The sequence below is a fragment of the Salvelinus sp. IW2-2015 genome, unplaced genomic scaffold, assembly GCF_002910315.2.
Source record: "Salvelinus sp. IW2-2015 unplaced genomic scaffold, ASM291031v2 Un_scaffold1936, whole genome shotgun sequence".
Classification (NCBI taxonomy): domain Eukaryota; kingdom Metazoa; phylum Chordata; class Actinopteri; order Salmoniformes; family Salmonidae; genus Salvelinus; species Salvelinus sp. IW2-2015.
Genome location: NW_019943293.1, coordinates 96211 through 101308, shown reverse-complemented (window position 1 = coordinate 101308; position 5098 = coordinate 96211). Strand labels below are relative to the sequence as shown.

At 46.1% G+C, this 5098-nt stretch overlaps 1 pseudogene; it reads right to left on the bottom strand.

Moving 5' to 3' along the window:
• LOC112072459 (translation initiation factor eIF2B subunit delta-like) overlaps positions 1–5098 on the bottom strand; it is a 36680-nt pseudogene that overhangs the window by 15672 nt on the left and 15910 nt on the right.

Genomic DNA, 5098 nt, shown 5'->3' with positions numbered 1-5098 from the left:
GTCTCGCTGGTTCCAAAACTTCTTTCACTTAGAATGATGATGAGGAACAATGTGTTCTATGGGACCTTCAATGCTGCAGAAATGTTGTACCTCTTCTCCCAGATTGTGCCTCGATCACAATACTGTCACCAAGAGCTCTCAACGGACAATTCCTTCGACCCTCAATGGCTTGGTTTTTGGCTGCTGACATGCCACAGTGTCAAACTGTGCGGATCTTTGATACTTAGGACAGGTGTGTGCCTTTCCAAATCATGTCGAGTCAGTTGAATACTTATCACAGGTGACTCCAATCAAGTTGAGAAACACCTCAAGAATGAATCAGATTGGAAACACAGGAGGCACCATGAGCTCAAATTTCCAAGTTTCACAGAAAGGGTCTGAATACTTACATAAATAAGGTATATGTTATTTTTTTAAATTAGTAATACATTGCAAAAATTTTAAAAAACAGTTTTTCATATTGTCATTAGAGGGTTTGTGTGAGATTGTCGGGGGAGGGGGGGGACGATTTAATCCATTGTTAGAACAAGGCTTTAAAGAGTAACAAAATGTGGGACAAGGGTAAGGGGTCTGAATACTTTCCAAATGCACTGTATAAACATAGTATTTACAAAATGATATGGCCTGATACCATAATATAAACATACTATATATTAGACTAGATCTCTGGACAGCTCTTCATTGGTGGAGTAGTTGTAAGTCCCATCACCTGTAGCAGATGCTATAGTCGCTATACCAATGACCCGCGTGCTACATAGCACCCCCCCAAAAAAAAAAAATGCTTAAGAGACTTGAGAATGTAAAGACAGACACTTTCAATGTCAGTGAGTATGGGGGGCGGAATGCGAAGTAACCTGTTTTAAAAGTAGAGCAGGGCCACAGATGAGCGACTGGAACTATTTCCTTGAGTCTAAGACGTTGGGGAGGAGGGGTGGGGGCGGGTCAGGCTGACATGGAATTGTATTTAGGTCATGGTCATACTATAGCTATTTTGATTTAGAATTGTAGGACCCCCTTTGGTTATTAAAAAAATATTAAGTATTATTTATATATATATATATAATCATACAGTGGGGAGAAACAAGTATTTGATTACACTGACAATTTTTGCAGGTTTTCCTACTTACAAAGCATTAGAGGTCTGTAATTTTTATCATAGGTACACTTCAACTCAGTAGAGAAGGAATTCTAAAACAAAATCCAGAGATCACATTGTATGATTTTTAAGACAAATGCAATAAAATGCAAATATATTACAATAAAACACAATTTTCTGGATTGTTTGTTTAGATTCCGTCTCTCACCAGTTGAAGTGTACCTTATGATAAAAATTACAGACCCTCTACATGCTTTGTAAGTAGGAAAACCTGCCAAAATCCGGCAGTGTATTCAATACTTGTTGCTCCCCACTGGATATATTCAATATTTTATAAAATTATTTTAACAATTATTTAATAAAAATATTGAATTTGGCCTTTACCACTATACCCATGAAACACATGAATAAACATTCAGAAATTGGCCCAAAAAATGCCCAGTCAAATAAATAAACCACCCCCATAAAAAAACCCAAAGATGTTGAAGTGTCTGTCCATTAGACATCATTTACACATATTGATATTCCCACTGCGTATTGTTCAAGGGATGGTTGTTGTGGCACCTGTAACTGCTTTTGTTGATTGTTTCTTTCAGGTTGTGTCTTTGTAGGAAGTAGTCTGTGTCCGTGGAGAATAGCGGCCGTGCCAACTGAACAGGAGATTGCTGAGGAGAACTGTCGCCATGGACTTCATGGTTTGCGGCCAATATCCCTGAAAAAGGCACATACACGTTCTCTTAGCTTTGTAGCCAAGTTTTCACCGTGTTTAATGCCAGAATGTGATGTAATAAGAAGCATGTAGAAGGATGGAGGCATTGATTATTTCAAAACGATCACGAAACACCTTGCTCTTTCCATGAACATAGACCGACCAGGTGAATCCAGATGAAGCTATAATCCCATATTGAATTCACTTGCTTAAAATCAACTTCAAATCCGTGTCAGCACAGAAGGAGGAGGAGACAGGTTATGAGGGATTTTTAACCGCAATTGAGACATGGATTTGTGATAATGAGTTGTTTGCCATTTCAGAAGTGAATGAGTGGTTGCCAAGACATAAGAAGATTTTAAGTTGCAACTGGGACAGGTATATGCGTAGTAGGTTGCCAGGCACGAGCGCGGTTTGATGTCAAGAGAAACTGCAACGCTAGCTGAGTTTCAAACGGACAGTTTACCCGTGTGAGTAATCAAGAATGAGTTGTCCACCCCACATTAATGAAGTAATCCAGTCCATTATTTGACATACAAACTGTGAATGACAATTAGGAGGCAAACTCATGCGGCCAGCCATCCTGTGGAAACACTTTCGACGAGCTTGAGGGGGGGGGGGGGGGGGGGGGTATAAAAGGTGATGTTTTGCAACCAATTTAGCCTGACAGATAACTTACAGCTGCAGTCTCGCCGGTGAACATATAAAACATGTCCCCGAGAGGAGCATACAGTGCTAACACAGACCGACAGACATTTTTAAACAGAGATCAGGGATTACCCATCAGATCACAGACAGAAACAAAACAATTACCCATCAGATCACAGACAGAACCAAATCAATTACCCATCAGATCACAGACAGAACCAAATCAATAAAACAACCACTTGCCGAGATCCAATGTATCACCAATCAGATCACAGAAAGACTTTTAGTAGAAAGGGTTAGTTATGTAAGATGAGACGTATTCTACTTAGTCCTCAGTATTATATAGAAATTACAATACATGATGCAGACATTTAGCTAGAAGACAGAATTATCCATCAGGATAACTGTATTTAAATAAAGAGGCAAAAACACGGTCATTCTACAGCCARTGTTATGGTCTGATATACCATTCCTGTCAGCCAATCAGCATTCAGGGTTCGAACCACCCAGTTTATAATCGTTGTTAAAAACAATCCCAGAACATTAAGAAGAAGAGAGAACGGTCCCTAGGCAGAGCCATAGAAACTCTCTCTAAATACCTCTTAGAGAGGTACCAGTCGTAACTCTACGTCCGACGGYAAATGCGCTCTACGCCGGACCTAAAAATCAGATCTGTTACACCACCTGGTGCGTAAACCCTTTCATGAGCTAACTCGTTTCATGATATGCACAGAAAATCTATATTTTCAAAAGGGTGRGAATCTCATGTTCATATTTCACAACCTCCACGGGCTTTGAGTTTCCTATGCACAAGTCAATAAAACACTTGGGGGTTTATGCTACATCGCTAAATGTGTCTGATCAGATATTAGCAAACAAATAGATGAACTGTTTGTTTGTTGTAACTAACTCTGTAACTAACTTTGTTTGTTGTAACTAACTCAGGTAGGTAGTTACCTGAGTTGCTGGGTGAGGGGGGGCTCTGGGTAGGGGCAGGTAGGTAGATACCTGAGTTGCTGGGTGAGGGGGGCTCTGAGTAGGGAGCAGGGTACGGTAGTTACCGAGTTGCTGGGGTGAGGGGGGTTCTGGGTAGGGGCAGGTAGGTAGTTACCTGAGTTGCTGGGTGGGGGGGCTCTGGGTAGGGCAGGTAGGTAGTTTACCGAAGTTGCTGGATGAGGGGGGTTCTGGTAGGGGCAGGTAGGTAAGTTACGCTGAGTTTTGCTGGGTGAGGGGGGTCTGGGTAGGGAGCAGGTAGGTAAGTTACGAGTTGGCTGGGTGAGGGGGTCTTGGGTAGGGGCAGGTAGTAGTACCTGAGTTGCTGGGTGAGTGGAGGCTCTGGGTAGGGCAGGTACGGTAGTTACCGAGTTGCTGGGTGAGGGGGGCTCTGGGTAGGGGCAGGGTAGGTGAGTTTACCTTGAGTTGCTGGGTGAAGTGGGGGTCTGGGTAGGGCAGGTAGGTAGTTACCTGAGTTGCTGGGTGAGGGGGGCTCTAGGGGCAGGTAGGTAGTTACCTGAGTTGCTGGGTGAGGGGGCTCTGGGTAGGGGCAGGTAGGTAGTTACTTGAGTTGCTGGGTGAGGGGGGTTGCTCTGGGTAGGGGCAGGTAGGGTAGTTACCTGAAGTTGCTGGGTGAGGGGGGCTCTGGGTAGGGGACGGTAGGTATGTTAGTTACCTGAGTTGCTGGGTGAGGGGGGCTCTGGGTAGGGAAGGTGGTAGTTACCTGAGTTGGCTGGGTGAGGGGGGTTCTGGGTAGGGGCAGGTAGGTAGTTACCTGTTAGTTGCTGGGTGAGGGGGCTCTGGTTAGGGCAGGTAGGTAGTTACCTGAGTTGCTGGGTGAGGGGGGTTTGGGGTAGGGCAGGTAGGTAGTTACCTGAGTTGCTGGGGGTGAGGGGGCTCTGGGTAGGGGGCAGGTAGGTAGTTACCTGATTTGTTGCTGGGTGAGGGGGGTTCTGGTAGGGGCAGGTAGGGTAGTATACCTGAGTTGCTGGGGTGAGGGGGGTTCTGGGTAGCGGGCAGGTAGGTAGTTTACCTGAGTTGCTGGGTCTGAGGGGGGTCTGGGTAGGGGGGCAGGTGTAGTTACCGAGTTGCTGGGTGAGGGGGGTTCTGGGTAGGGGCAGGTAGTAGTTACCTGAGTTGCTGGGTGAGGGGGGCTTCTGGTAGGCGGCAGGTAGTTTACCTGAGTGCTGGGTGAGGGGTTGGTAGGGGCAGGTAGTAGTTACCTGAGTTGCTGGGTGAGGGGGGTTCTGGGTAGGGGCAGGTAGGTAGTTAGAGTTGCTGGTGAGGGGGGTTCTGGGTAGGGCAGGTAGGTAGTTACCTGAGTGCTGGGTGAGGGGGGTTCTGGGTAGGGGCAGGTAGTGTAGTTACCTGAGTTTGCCTGGTGAGGGGGGTTCTGGGTAGGGGCAGGTAGGTAGTTACCTGAGTTGCTGGGTGAGGGGGGTTCTGGTAGGGGCAGGTAGGTAGTTACCTGAGTTGCTGGTGAGGGGTCTCTAGGGGCAGGTAGTAGTTACCTGAGTTGCTGGGGTGAGGGGGGTTTGGGTAGGGGCAGGTAGGTAGTTACCTGAGTTGCTGGGTGAGGGGGCTTTGCGGCTGTACTGGTGCAGGTGAGAGAACAGGCTGACTTTGTAGCACATAGTCGGATCGTTTAGAGG